Below are 15,846 nucleotides of genomic sequence, written 5' to 3'. Positions count from 1 at the left end.
ACCTACAAAATAACAAGCGCGACGAAAGAAAGCACTAGGTAATTTATGCCAGCCTCCTTCCTTCCTTCCTTCCGCCTCTCTCCCAATTTTTTTTTTTTTGGGGGGTCTGGCCTGAAAAAAGCCAACCCGGCTCTCCCCAGGTCTGCACATCACAATCTTACGTTGCCGTTTGTTCTTCTTCAGCAGCTTTGAACCCTGAAAAGTAATATTTCCAGCAAGGGATTTTGTGCTTCCTTGGGGGTGCAAACAAGCCCGCTTTAAATGCACTATTATCTCTAGCAATGTGGTCTCTCTATCAGATCAGTGCCCTTTCCTGGAGCTCGCTGCGATGGGAGCGTGCTTCTCAGTAGGGGTTGTGACAAGCCTGAAGGAGGTGGGTCTTTATGTGCCTGTTAGAACACCCCGTGGCTTCTTCTCTGTTGACTGGCAATGCCCATCAGCGACAGCCACAAAGCCCTTTTAATTTAACACACAAAGAGAGTCACCTGATTTCCACACACAGCCCACCCCTCGTGTTTTCTTGCCTTGCAAAGAGGCCTCTGTGTTGTTTCTCCCCGCTAAAGCCTCCTGGAGGCTTTGAGGTTTCGTACGGAATATGATATAGGGCAGCAGAGTGGGAAGGGACCTTGTGGGTCATCTAGTCCAACCCGCTGTCGATCAAGGAGACCTGATGCCATTCCTGGCAAGTGGCTGTCCCGTCTCTTCTCGAAAGCCTCCAGGGGTGAAGCACCACCAACCCCCCACCCCGCCTGGTTTTGAAACATCCAAAAATGGGGGTGAGGGGGTCCACAGTAGACAATTTGATGAGGTTGAAGCTGTGAGGAGTTGTGGAGGCTGTAACCACGGAGTCGGGTAGGGCGTTCCGGGCGTTGACCTCTCGGTTGCTGAAGTTGTATTTTCTGCCGTTGAGTTTGCATCAGTTGTTTGCCCGTGTGTTGAAGCTGAAGAAGTCGTTGACAGGCAAGATGTTGTAGTAGACAATTCTGTGTACTGTGCTCAGATTGGATCCCAGGCAGCGCACTTCCAGATGGTCCAGGCCCAAAATTTCAAGCCTGGAGGCATAGGGAATTTTATTGTGAGAAGAAGAGTGGAGGACTCTCCTCGAGAAATAACCTGTTGTGGTTATCCGGCAGCAGGTGTGGACGGCTGAGGAGAGCGAGGACACAGATGAGGGGCCAGGACCATCAGGGAGTGGACTGCTGCCTTCAGAGATTGTGGGGGCTGGCAGCAGCGATGAGGAGGTTCCCGAGGAGCCTGTGCCAAGTGCGCGTGCACGCAGGATTGCTCGTAGGAAAGAGCAGCTACAACAGCACAGGCGACTCGGGAGTAAGGCTGCAAGGTAATGGCCCCTCCTTCAAGAAGATAAAAGCCAGCTGTAAAATGAATGTTCTTTGCAGAAGGCAAAGACGTTTTGAAACTCCAGCCTCGTGGGCATTCCAGTATCCTGAGTTTGTATTTGAAGATTCTTGTATTGCAAATTGTTTCTTGTCTGTTATCTTTTGGCAAGTCTCACACAGTTTGGCAAGGCTTGTGCTTATCACAGCTAATTATTTTGTAAAAGCATTAGAAGGTTTCTGTTCCTTTTGGATTGTGTTTGATTGGTTGGAAAAGGGCGTGGGTCAGAATTATACCTCTGAACCCGCTCAGTCGTGTTAATGTCCGATATCCAGGCAGACGGGCTGTATTCAAGAATTGGTCCGAATCATTCATCAAGCCGTTCTCCAGTTCTTTGCCTTCCATTTCTCCCCTTCCCCCCCAATCTCCAAACAATGCTCCTCCCAAGCTGTTTCATTCTGATTTGACCGCTTTTGGCTGCCCCAGTTCCAGGCGCCGGTCAGCGTTTAAAGTGGTACAGGGACGGCAGAGCTCATAGCTGTGGGAATTGCTTTCCTTTCCTTATCCCCCTCTTGGCCCGCGAGCTCTATTCTTCAGAGCTGGCTTCACCTCCCCGTCTCTTTCCTCCTGGGGAGGCGCCGCCAAAGGAGCCTGCAGCTGTGTCTGTCACAATATGGCAACGCGCTTCGGCTCCTGGGACCACAGCCTTGAATTGGGCTGGTTTGGGGTTTGCCAAGAGCATTGTTTGTTCGCTTGGCACCGGTGTGGCTGCCACATCTCCGGTGCCAGCTGTACAAAGCTTTGTACTTGATCGTACATCTTCTTGACAGTTGAATACCTGGGATTGGTGCTTCGGCTGATTTCCTTGGCAAGCTGGTCGACTTGTCTCCACATCGGAGCCTTCCGTGGGAGCCCAAAAAGTTGCTTAAATTTCTACAGCGATGGCCAGGCTAGTCCTTCCCCCATAAGGCTTTGCAGTGCCTTCCATGCCCAAGAGGGAACCTGCCCACTGAAATGTGGCGATGGAGAACAGAACAGAATAACAGAGTTGGAAGGGATCTTGGAGGCCATCTAGTCCAACCCAAGGTGGGAAGCCCTATGCCGTTTTAAACAAATGGCTGTCTAGTATCTCCTTGTGTCGGAGCATCCACAACTTCTGAAGGGAAGCCATTCCACTGATTAATTGTTCTCACCAACAGGAAATTCCTCCTTAGTTCTAAGTTGCTTCTCTCCTTGATTAGTTTCCATCCGTTCCTTCTTGTCCTGCCTCTCAGGAGTTTTGGAGAATAGCTTGACTCCCTCTTCTTTGGGGCAGCCCCTGCGATGTTGGAACCCTGATATCCTGCTGCCCTGGTCCTTCTAGGGATAATGATAGCAAGCGAAGAGTTCCAGCTCCCTTATTTTGCTATCGTTGCGACCCCTGTGATTTGGTTTAATCTCCATTTGGACAGTTTGATTTGATTCATCGGTTCGATTAAATCGCCGTCCGAGGGGAAGCTCTTGAGTTGCATTTCTCCCAGCCTGACAAAAAAGACAAAATTGCAAAACTCGCTTTCCGGAAGCAAGTTGTCGTTCTCCAACCAGCAAGCTTCTGAGAAGATGCTCTTTAAAAAGTTTTTGCTGAAGAGCAATTCAAGCTTTGCAACGTTGCTTTGGCTCCTCGGATTAATTCTACCCGGCTCCCTCCCAAGAAGCGAAGAAGAAGATATTTGGCACATTTATAACCCCCTGTAACGGATAATGAGAGAAAGGAACAAAATTAATTCAAGGTCTGGCAGTTTTAATTTTGGGGAAGACAATCAGCCCTTTTCATTCTCTTCAGGACATTGGTGTTCTTTAACAAATCACATATTGGATTTTAGAGACTGTGATGGGAGGGTGAGGAGAGGGCAGAGGATAAAAAACAAACAGGAAGCCTCTCCCACAACCCTCACGTTTCACCCAACTAGGGAAACCATCAGTGAAGGAGAGACTTTGTGCAGGGGGAGAACTTGTGGGGTCCTTGGTGCTCTCTGAGCTTGGTGTCTTTCTTGCAGACGTTTCATTGCCCAACTAGGGTATATCATCAGTGTTGGAGGAGAGGGGACTTTGTGGCAAGGAAGAGGTGGAGGAGGAGGAGGAGAAGGAGAACTTGTGGGGTCCTTGGTGCTCTCTGAGCTTGGTGTCTTTCTTGCAGACGTTTCATTGCCCAACTAGGGTTTATCATCAGTGTTGGAGGGGGTAAGGTTTGTGGCGAAGAAGAGGAATTTCAAGAGGCCCATTTTTTGCCCTCCCCAGACTCCGTGCAGGCCCTGCACTTAACTCGCATCCAAAATGGGCCACGTGGAGACTCCTGGGAGTCGTAGGGGGAGAGGAGGGGCAGGTGGGACCAGCCAGGTGTGGGATTTGGAAAGTTCGCCGAACCAGCCATAACATTCGTTATGGGTTTGCCCAAACAAACCGTTGGCATTGGGTGAAAGTTTGCTATGCAAGATAGTTAGTAACTTTTGTATGTGTGTGTGTGAGTGTGTGTGTGTGTGCCCGTAAAATGATCTTAACATTTGATTATTCTGAGGTGAGCTTTTTAAAACGGAATTTTAAATGTTACCCTGCTGTTTGGGAGCACACAAACCTTTAATTTCATGCAAATGAACAGTGAGGTGCTGAATGCCTTGATGTAAACGAACACTTTCTTTGAACAAAGGGGTTGGAAGTGAACAAGAGCGAGAGAAAGAGAGAGAGAGAAAGAGAGACAGAGAGAGAGGGAGGGGGAAAAAAATTCCCATAGATTCTTTAATTGCTGTCTCAAAGTATGCAAATCTCGGCATTAGGCAGAATGCAATTACCCAGTGCCTCTTTTCTGCCACCATTGCTAATGTCTAACAAACTATCAGTAGGTGACATTTAGTGGAGGTAATGCAAATGAGAATTAATTTTTTTTTTCTTTCCCGGAGACAAAGGGCAGCAGAAGAGAGAACGCTCTTCACATACAGTTAAAAAGAAGAAGGAGAAGAACAAAAACTGAAATGTGTTTTCGGGTATTGGGTGGAGAGATATTTCCAGAAGAATTAAAAATCATGCATAATGTCCTGCCTCATTTGTCTGGAATGGAAGAGCTGGAAAGGGAGGAAGCCATGAGAAGTGGGATTCAGAGGATCGTGGGGTTGAGAGACCCAGGAAAAATGGCTGCCTAGAATTATCCTTCTATCCTCTCTCTCTCTCTCTCTTTCTCTCTCTGTCTGTCTGTCTGTCTGTCTCTCCCTCCCTCTCTGTCTCTGTCTCTCTCCCTCTCTCCCTCCCTCCCCCCCTCTCTCAAATGATAAAAAAATATCCACCAGAGATTGCAACATTCTCTTCCTTAAGAGTCGCTGCTATTTTGACAAGGCAGGAGCAACCTGATAGCAACATCTGAACGTCCTTTCCTTCGCTATTGTCTAGGGGAAAGCTCCTATCGCTCCGCGGTGTTGATAACGAGTGATAATTCTATTAAATATTAGGCAGACGGGATCCAGGTGTCAGAGCAGTTGAGAAAGGAGCCCACCCTGAAGATGCCTTCGGATCCCTCTGTGCCTGCCTTCATTGGGGGAGGGGAAGATCCGTCAATTCCACTTTGCAAGGGTTGTAGGGTTGGATCATGCTCTTCTAAGACAGTGGTCGTGTCAGCCTTGGATGCCATATTTTACTTGGAAGCTCCGAGGCTGCCCCAATTAGTGCCTGGGAATTTGGGAGGGGGGATTGCATAGAGTGGTAGAAGATTAGACACAACAACATTCTTCTCATAAAGTCAAGGACAAGTCACCCTGCACCTGAAAAGGAGGGGTTGGAGGAAGGTCTCCAGTTGGGACGATGGTTGATTGGGCCATGGGATGGACTGGTGAGTGCAGGGGATGGGTTTTTGACTTTCAGTTGGGAAGGGAACACCTGGGACTCTCAGATTTGGGTTTCCCCAGATGTGCCAGTATGACAACTCTAACAAATTCTTACTTGGATGAACTTTGTTCCTGAGAGCTGAGTGCGAATGGGGAGTTTCATTGGAACATTGACAGGGGGACAATTTTTTATGACAGGAGGTGCCCCACTCGATGAGCAGGACGTAGGGATTTTTGGGTGAGATGTCAAGAACCCAGATTGTTCTTTCTTTAGCTCTCTCCTGGATTGTGGCCTTTGAATTTCCACCAGGGAGGAAAATCACTTTCTGGTGTCCCATTCCTGAACTTGCTGAGCTTGCAGTGGGACAGGCCAGCTTGTCTTTGTGTGACCCTCCCTTAAAATATTCACCCGGTAGTGTTCTCAACCTGGTGCAATTCCATCCAGCAGGTCCAAGAGGACTTGAAGCCTTGCTGGACCTGGTGAGGAGACCTTCACAAAACAGCAGGTCATGCTGGGATGTTCCACATCAAGGGGAAGAGATGACTTGGTTGGCCTTCTCCTAACTTTTCCCCATCTTTCCATCAGAACTCTTCCAATCATCCAGTTTGATGCACGGAACGGAACCCTTCAGCTTTACAAAGGCATCTTGACCCAGCCTGGTTTAAGTGTGCCAGGTAAATACCCTTCCCAGCAGTCTTCCTGACCACTATGAGGCTCTTTGCTTCCATTGAGGTTCCTCAGAGGTGGGAAAACATCATATGGAAAACCCTCATCCAATAATTCATCCTTCTTCCATCTACAACCATCAGGTTAGCTGAGAAACACAACCGAGGGAAGTTCAACGGACCATTTGCAAGTATCTTGAGAAAAAGATATACAACCAGATGACTCTTTCTATGGGAGAAAATGTTTTGGGGTCTTGAAGAAAGGTTTGGACCAATGTTCGCTTCTTGGACATCACCAGAGGAGCATCTGAATGCTTGCTTCTGGTTCAGATGTGCAACTGATTCCTTTCCTGTTCCTCAAAACCCTTCCAAATATTTGTGGGTGTCTTTGGATGGCTCCCAAACTATTTCTGAGGCTAGGACGAGAAACCCAACAAGAGCTGCACTCTAAAAACCTATTTGTTCATTTATTTTATGCATTCAGTTTGTCAAGCATGTATGAAAAAACAAGTACAAGTATGAACATAACATATAAACATATAAGTATAAACAGGTATAAGTACATAATACATGAGTACAAATAAATGAGAACAGTAGGACAAGGACGATGGGCACGCTAGTGCGCTTATGCACGCCCCCTTACAGACCTCTTAAGCATGGAGTGAGGTCCACGGTAGACAGTTTAAGGTTAAAGTTTTGGGGATTTGAGGATGTAACAACAGTGAGAGAGTAAGTTCCAAGCATTGACCACTCTGTTGCTAAAGTCGTCGTTCCTCCAATCGAGTTTGGAGCAGTTTACTTTGAGTTTTCATCTATTGTTTGCCCCTGTGTTGTTGTGGTTGAGGCGGAAGTAGCCATTGACAGGTAGGACATTGTAGCAGAGAATTTTGTGCACTAAGCTTAGATTAGACTGTAGGCGGCAAAGTTTAGGTTGTCCAAGTCCAAAATTTCAAGCCTGGTAGCACAAGGTTTGAAATTTTCTTTTCTTCTCTCTATTCTTCCTTCTTCTCTCCTCTTCTCTCCTTCCTGGTAGGAGTAGATGAACATTGAAGAAACATCTCCATTATACCAAGTGACACTAGCAAGCTTTGGATTCCAAGGAAGAGTATATGGAAACAACGTGGAGGCCTATTATGAGTTGTGCTCTTTGATCCTCCGTCCTAGTTTTGGAGCAGACTTGAACTATTCCTTCATTCCAATGAAGACAAGGGGAGAGAAGTTAGGGAGGACAATTGCAAAATAATAAACTACTATATGTGCAGACCTTCTGGTTCTGCCTATCTTATCTCCAAGGACTACTATATAATGGATGTTAAGCAAAGGATAGCCATTATTAAATCTTCCCTCAAAATTTACATCAAGGCATTTTGTGCGCTAGGGATTATTATTTTTTTCTAAAGCATGCAAGACGGTTAAGAAACCCTTTCCTCCTTTTAAAAAAAAAAAAGTTTCAAAGGCCTAGCCAGCAGCTCAATGCTAAATGATTTCTTTTCTTCATTCCTCCCTAAGATAGTGGCATGAATGTTGCAGAAACAACCAGCAGAGGGAAGAATTTTCCCTTGCAAAGGCAAAAATAATAAATTTAGTGCTGTGGTCAGCAGGCTTGATAATTTTTAAAAGATTAACCAAAGGTTTTTTTTTTTTAAATAAAAAATAAGTTTAAGCTTTGACTATCAGCTCAGGTCTAGAGAATTAATAGTGGATAAAGAGGATAGGGAAATGTCAAACTGCATACTGCTTTATTGATGGGGTAAAAGAAGAAGAACTTTGGCAGCAGGAGTTGTCTTAACTGGAAATGTAGACCATTCATTATTCAAATTTGTCTTAACTCTGAATTGGGCTCCCAAGCCTCTAAAATTAGCTTTTGAGTCTCTCTTCTCACCTCCCCTCCAATCTCATTAGCTATGCACAAATAAAATAAACTGTGTAAAGTTTAGTTTGGTTCATCGTTGCTGCACAATTTATTTTGCCGATGGGGAAAAAAATTAGGCAACCCTTGGTCATCTGCCAAAGGTTTCAAATGCCCTGTTGTCTTATGAATTCATAATGAGGACGTCTTTCTCTTTTTAAAAAAAAAATGAGAAAGAAGTTATGCATTTAAAGAAGACTTTGGCCTTTGTAAGTTGCTTTGGTTTTAATGGAAAAGTCTATTACTTACCTGGCTGAGACAAGTAAATTGGATTGAAAGCCTGCAGAAACAGACAAGCCAGAGAGAGAGAGAGAGAGAGAGAGAGAGAGAGAGGGAGGGAGGGAGGGAGGGAGGGAGGGGCTGGATGAATAGACTGTACATTCTGATTATCTGAAGATAATGTAGTGTAAGAAGTTTAACGGCATCAGAATGAAGAAGAACAATAAAAGATAAAAGAGCAGAAGGGAGAAAACTAGAGAAAGAGAGGAAAATAATTTATTTCTCTTTTAACAGAAGAACACAGTGGGAAGGGACCTTGGAGGTCTTCTAGTCCAACCCCTTGCTACACCACTTCAGACAAATGGTTGTTCCAATCTCTTCTTCTTAAAACCTTCCAGTGTTGGAGCATTTACAACTTCTAGAGGCAAGCTGTTCCACTGATTAATTGTTCTCACTGTCAGGAAATTCCTTCTTAGTTCTTGGTTGCTTCTCTTTGATTCATTTTCACCCATTGCTTCTTCTCCTGCCTTCTTGGTGCTTTGGGGAATAGCTTGACTCCCTCTTCTTTGGGGCAGCCCCTCAGATATTGGAACACTTCTATCATGTCACCCCCAAGTCCTTCTAGATCTACCCAATTCTTGCAACCGTTCTTCATATGTTTCATCCTCCATCTTTGTGGCTCTTCTCTGCACTCTTTCCAGAATCTCAACATCTTTTTCTTATATCATGGCGACCAAAACTGGATGCGATATTCCACATGCGATCTTAATTCACTGGCACGATCGTACCATAACACATTGGAATGCAGGGAAGGATTTCCACCTGCTTCTAGAAGGTGTCACTCGAAAGTTTCTCCACTTATAGAAAAGTTGGGGGGGAGGAGGAACATTTGTAGCTTTGTTAAGCGAAATGGAGGCTTCATATTCTGCAGAAAAAAATATATATGAATGCTTAAGATTCAGGGAGCAAATAAAAAATAAAAAAATAAAAGAAAAGAAAGGAAATTGTGCACAGTTTTGCTGGCTTCCAGCAAGCAAAGGGGGAAGCCAGGTTCACTTAACCACTGCAGAGAATGTCAAAAAAAAAAACAGGGCAAAAAACTCGCCGAGCAACCACCTTGTTTAGCGACGGAAATTTTGCCCTCGATGAATTGCATTTTCTTAGGGAAACGCCCTGTTTCCCCCTCCCTCCCATCCTCTCCTGCCCTCCGACGAGTTCCCAAAACCGAACCACCGGTGAGCCTTGTTTCCTTGAAGGAGAAAAGCCACGGTTGGAAGAAGAAAAAAATATGAAACCGTGAAGCAGCCGCGGTTTGGCAGGTGGAATTGCACAGCTGTACCAATGCTACCCCCTGGTGACCAGAACATATGAATCTGGTCGAGTTACTAATCTGCTCTCTCTTGGAAAGATGGTATGATAAACAGGGAGGGGAAAGTAGAGGTGCCAAACTCTGGGAGAAGAGAGCGATTAGGGCCGAGTCGAAAACCTGCCTAGGATTAAAAAAAAAAAAAAAGGGCTGTTCTCTTTTCTTTTTTTAATAATAATAATAAAAAAAAATCAATTCATTCCTACCTTTTTCAAGCCTGGATGGACTAATTCTACTTTATTATAAGGCTACATTAACAGGCTCATTCAGTAGCTCTGATGGTGTTACCTAGTTTGTTTATGAAACGTCTCACTTAACTCAGAGGGATTTCCTTCCCTCAGGGGCGCAGTGGTTAGAGTTGCAGTACTGCAGGCCACTTCCGCCGACTGTTGGCTGCCTGCAAGTTGGCAGTTCGAATCTCACCAGGCTCAACCTTCCATCCTTCCGAGGTCGGTAAAATGAGGACCCAGATTGTTGGGGGGGGGGCAGGAGGCTGACTCTGTTAACTGCTTAGAGAAGCACTCTGAAAGGGTATATAAGCCTAAGTGCTATTGCTAGTCCTTCCCTCCTTCCTTCCTTCCTTCCTTCCTTCCTTCCTTCCTTCCTTCCTTCCTTCCTAGAATGCAGTATTTCAGGCTTAACTCTGCCCATTGCCAGCAGTTCGATCCTGACTGGCTCAAGGTTGACTCATCCTTCCATCCTTCTGAGGTGGGTCAAATGAAGACCCAGATTGTTGGGGGGCAAAGAGGCTAACTCTATAAACCACTTAGAGAGGGCTGTAAAGCACTGGGAAGCGGTATATAAGTCTAAGGGCTATGGCTATTCTGATAGCCAGAAGGAATCAGCAAGGATCCAGTAACTCAGACAGCCCATGGGATACCTACTGATCTTCTAAAGCTGCCCTGTCTTGGTGCTTTAATCCGAAAAGGTTAAACGGACCGATCCTCGCGTGCGTCTTTTCCTGCTTCCTTGTTTAATTCTTAAACGTGCCTCTCAGCAGCTTTCTCTCTTTGCTTTTCCTTTTTCTTCCTTTGATCCCCACGTCTGATCTTTTAGTGTGATTCATAAAGAAAACCGTTAACGTGAGGCTGACATCTCTTTGATACAAGCATCATAGATGGAAAGCCTCTTGACCCCTAAAGGTCCTCTTCTATCACAAGATTGACACTTCGCATTGACACGGCTTCAGGCTTATCAACAAATCTGAGGCTATTTTATTAAAGAGCATGCCAGCCGGAGACAACTTTATAGACAGAGGTATATAGAAAGCCAAGGCTCTTGGTTTTTCTCTCGTTGTTGTTGTTGTTGTTGTTGAGAGAAAGGGGGGTATTTTGAAGAAGCGTTGACTGGAGAAGTGGGGGGCATTCTGGAGAGCAAAGAGTCTGCAAAGCCCACAAAGTTTGATAGGGAGGAAGAGGCTTAAAATCGCTCCTCCCAGGCAATTCTCAAAAGTATAGGAGCCTTGGTGGCACAGTGGTTAGAGTGCTGTACCGGCTGCCTGCCATTTGGCAGTTCGCATCCCACCAGGCTCAAGGTCCTTCCAAGGTGGTTAAAATGAGGACCCAGATTGTTGGGGGCAAAGATGCTGACTCTGTAAACTGCTTAGAGAAGCGCTATGAAGGGGTATATAAGTCTAAGTGCTATTGCTAGTCCTTCCTTCCTTCACTTCCTTCCTTCCTTCCTTCCTTCCTTCCTTCCTTCCTTCCTTCCTTCCTTCCTTCCTTCCTTCCTTCCTTCCTTCCTTCCTTCCTTCCTTCCTTCTTTTTGGGAGCTTCCTTCCTTGTGGAAATTTAAAACACCCATTCAGATTCTGCTGAAGCCTTCAAAACGACCACAGAAGCACTTTAACCAGAGCACTCCTGCCCACCTCTGGTCCAACTCAGTTGCTGCAAAGATACCAGCTCCAGAATCCTTCCTGCCCTGATAGGATGAGGCAAATCAGGTGATACCCTTTATAAACCTTATAAAAACTTCTGGATCGAAGAACAGTACATCCCCGCTGCCTCTGTGGCTCGGTCTGCTGGTCCTAATTCTTCCTCTTTTACTTTCCTGGCTCATCCCAAACCTTCTTCCACTCTCTTTGCCTGCATCCGAGCTGACACCCTCGCTATCGCCCTGGCTCCTTCTACTGAGGCTATCAGAGATAACGGATGAGCCCCTGCGGTGGAAAGCCCTGGACGAATCAATTAAGATAGCTCCTCACCTATTGATTCATACCCACCGCTATAAAACTAGCATCGATTCCCTTGGAGGAAGCCAAGGTACGCGGAGCAACCACCGAATGGCCAGCCTGTCTTGCCGCGTGCGTGATCAATACGGCGCATTCTGAAAACTTTACCCAGAGGTCTCGTTGGACAAGGGACGAGTTTGGGCCAAGCTTTTAAAGGCGAAGAATTCCACTAACAGCCCATTAAGGCCCCCTCCACTCATTCACACACACCCCGGCTTTATAGCAACCGGGGTGGCCATCCCATTTTTTTATTCGATGATGGTGATGATGAAAAAAGGATTTGAGCCGGCTGAGCTGGCTTACTTGGAATAAGCCAAAATATAGCAAACTACAAAAGAAAAGAAAAGAAAAGAAAAGAAAAGAAAAGAAAAGAAAAGAAAAGAAAAGAAAAGAAAAGAAAAGAAAAGAAAAGAAAAGAAAAGATAGATAGATAGATAGATAGATAGATAGATAGATAGATAGATAGATAGATAGATAGATAGATAGATTTCTTACAGTAACCCTAAATTTAGCAAACAACAAAAGAAAAGAAAGAAAAAGAAGGAAAAAAAAGAGAAGGAAGGAAGGAAGGAAGAAGGAAGAAGAAGAAGGAAGAAAGAAGAAGAAGGAAGGAAGGAAGGAAGAAATTTAGAAAGAAAAAGAAAGAAAGAAAGAAAGAAAGAAAGAAAGAAAAAAAGAAAGAAAGAAGATAGATGAAGAGATAGACAGACAGACAGAAGACAGACAGACAGACAGAGACAGACAGATAGATAGATTGATTTCATCCAGCCAGGCTGGCTTACTTAGAGTAAGCCTAAATTTAGCAAACTACAAAAGAAAAAGAAAGAAAAAAGAAAAGAAAAGAAAAAAAGGTAGATAGATAGATGATAGATAGATAAATAGATAGATTGATAGATAGATTTCAGCCAGCCAGGCTGGCTTATTTAGACTAAGCCTAAATTTAGCAAACCACAAAAAAGAAAGGAAGGAAGGAAGGGAGGAGGGAGGGAGGGAAGGAGGGAAGGAAAACCAGGTTCTTTTCCGCTATCCCAACTCACAGCCCAGTAAATCCAAGCTGCCTTTGACAAGGTGAAGGGAAAGCGATTATACCCATCTGAGCTGTCACGGGAATTGATTGTTCCTCCTGAGTATCGATTCCCCGTCTGCAGCCTTTCAGGGTGCCAAGTGCCTTGATTTGAATTTCTATCTGCTCCGCTCTGGGACAAAGTGATGGAGGCTCTTCCTGAGCTTTGGAATTCCTTGATCACATGTCAGCTTCGACAAAAAGCCCCATTGGTCATACCCCATTGGGTGGAAGGGCAGCGAGAGTTCATCGCCTCCGCTTCTTTGGTTTGGGCGCTGTGGGGGCTCTCTCTGAGCCAGGTAGTTTTCTTGCAGATGTTTCCTTACCCAACTGGGTAATGTCTTCAGTGCTAGAAAGGGTGGGGTGTGTGGAGAGGAGGAGGACGGAGTGGGGCGGGAGGAATGTGGGAGGAGGAGGAGGAGGAAGACTGTGGGGTCCTTGGTGCTCTCTGAGCTTGGTGGTTTTCCTGTAAACGTTTCACTACCCAACTAGGTAACATCTTCAGTGCTAGAAGGGAATACTGTGTGGGGGGAGGAGGAGGTGGGAGAGGAGGAAGAAGGAGGAGGAAGGAAGAGGAGGTGAAGGAAGGAGGAGGAAGGAGGACGACTGACTGTGGGCTCCTTGGTGCTCTCTGAACTTGGTTGCTTTTTGCAGACGTTTCATTACCCAACTAGGCAACATCATCACTCCTAGAAGGGAGCAGGGTTTATTCTTTCTTTCTTTCTTTTTTTTAACATACTCATGAACCGCCAGAAACACTCCCACCATCACTGACAGGGCAAGCCAAACAAGGATGTAAAAATAAGAGCCAATCCCACTCTCTTATAGCGCTGATGATGTTACCTAGTTTGGGTCATGAAACGTCTGCGAGAAAAACCACCAAACTCAGAACAGGACATAGGTTGTGGTGGTGCGGGGAGGGCTTTCCCCTCTTGTGTTCCTGCTACATTATTATTATTATTATTATTATTATTATTATTATTATTATTATTATTATTATTATTATTATTATTATTATTATTATTATTATTATTATTATTATTATTTCTTTTCTGGACACAAAGCCAAATGTTTCCGGAACTGCAACCGCTGCCTGACCTCAAACAAAGCCAAAGAGGAGAATGAGGGAGCTGTTAAGGTGATGAATAACTCACAGAGCCGGTTGCAACGCACTGGGTGATGTCAGCATGCCCTTATCACCCAAAGGTTGAAGAAATGACTTAGAAGATTGGGGGGGGGGAGGAAGAGGAGGGGTGGTGGTGGGCAGACAGATGACACTGAGACAAGGTTCTTTGGGAGGCTGAAGCCGGGAGAGAAAACCAAACCAAGCTTAGCTTCTCCTCTCCATCCAGTCCCCTCCTCGCAAGTGGTTAGAATTTGCCTCCAAACCGAGTCTAGGAAATGCAAAAGGACCAAAGAGCCGAGTTGGAAGGGACTTAGGAGTTCTGCTCAGGCAGAAAAACCCTACACCATTCTGGACAAACAGGTCTCCAATCTCTTCTTGAAAGCCTCCAGTGATGGAGCACCCACAAATTCTGCAGGGTTGTTACCAAGTTGTCCCGCGGATGAATCGCTCTCCCTGTCAGGAAATTCTTCCTTCCTTCGGGTTGCTTCTCTCCTTGGTCAGTTTGCATCCATTGCTTCTTGTCCTGCTTTCAGGTGCTCCGGAGAAAAGGTTGACACCCCGCCTCCTCTTTTTGGGGGGCAGCCCCTCAAATATTGGAAGGCTGCTATTCTGTCACCTCTAGTCATTCTTCTTGTTAATCTAGGCCTTGAGGGCATCAAGTCCAGCCCGATGAAAACACCGGGTCAATCTTCGGCTTGAAAATATCCACCTAAGGGGGAATTTAGCGCTATCCTTAGTCGTTCGTTCCCCGGCTGAACTTTTTGCCTCTAACTTTCCTCTAAGACCCGTCATTTTGGAACTGAAGATGGTTATTCCCTACCTTGTAATCTGAAATTAAGAACTGCTCTTGATGGACTGCCGTGCAGCGGGTTTACCTATATAAACGTTCAAGAAAACAAAATGGGAATGCTTCTCCGTGGGAGAAATTTCCCCCAAACTTTGCAACAATGCGGTGGGAAATTTAACGCAGGATATAATAGCAGGGTTTCAATATTTGAAGGGCTGCCACAAAGAGGAGGGGGTCAACTTATTTCCCAAAGCCCCAGAAGGCAGGACAAGAAACAATGGATGGAAATTCCTCCAGGAGAGAAGCAAGCTGGAAAAGGAAGGAAAAGGTTCCGAACAGGGAGGATAATTAACCAGTGGAACTACTTGCCACCAGGAGTTGTTGGTGTTTCATCCCTTTAAGAAGAGATTGGAGAGCCACTTGTCTGAAATAGTATAGCATCTCCTGCTTGAACAGAGGGTTAGACTAGAAGATCTCCAAGGTCCCTCCCAACTCTATTTTGTAACTAACTAACTAACTAACTAACTAACTAACTAACTAACTAACTAACTTTACCAGTTCTCTTTATACATGTCAAGATTGTTTCTTTCTGCTCTGTGAATTAGACAATCTTGCAATGCCAAGATTATCTCAGTTTCCACAATCCCTAGTTTGCAGTCCTGGGTGAAATAATACAGTTTGGTGTTTTTTTTTAAACCTATTATGCTTGTAAAAAAAAATGCTCCCCTGGTAACCTGAAAGCTCCCTATGATCCTTTTTGATTCTCCATCGTCGTCCTTACATCTTATTCGTCTGGAAAAGAATTTGCAACAGCCCTGAAAAAATCATAGATTCCTCTCGGTTAAAATGATAAGCCGAAGTCGGGCAGCTGACATATAGTAACATGATTCACTTGGACAGTTAGTGACTGTACATCCAATTCATTCCTCCTCCGAAGCACGAAGTTATTATCTGGAATGCGCACGGTGTCTGAACTAACGTATGATCAGGCTGGGACCCCTCCTGACGGCTGGAAGAGCAATCAATAAGAATTGTCTCCGGCAGTTTTGTAGACTATGGAAGTTGGGGTGGAAATGAAGTGATGGAGATTAAGTGGTGGAGGGAATGACCCGGCTCTTTCAACCTTGCTTTTTTAATTAAAGATCCAACATTGCTTTGAACCAAAGTGGGGGAAATCCTCTCCTCATCTTCTCCCTCCTCCTCCTCCTCCTCCTCCTCCTCCTCCTCCTCTTTCTCCACCTCCTCCTCCCTCATTCTTTCCTCCTCCTCTTCCTCTTTCTCCTCTTCCTCCTCTTTT

Source organism: Notechis scutatus, chromosome 15 (genome assembly GCF_049901735.1).
Source record: "Notechis scutatus isolate UNSWTSFEM ecotype Mainland chromosome 15, rNotScu1.2, whole genome shotgun sequence".
Classification (NCBI taxonomy): Eukaryota; Metazoa; Chordata; class Lepidosauria; order Squamata; family Elapidae; genus Notechis; species Notechis scutatus.
This window is presented reverse-complemented; position numbering follows the sequence as displayed.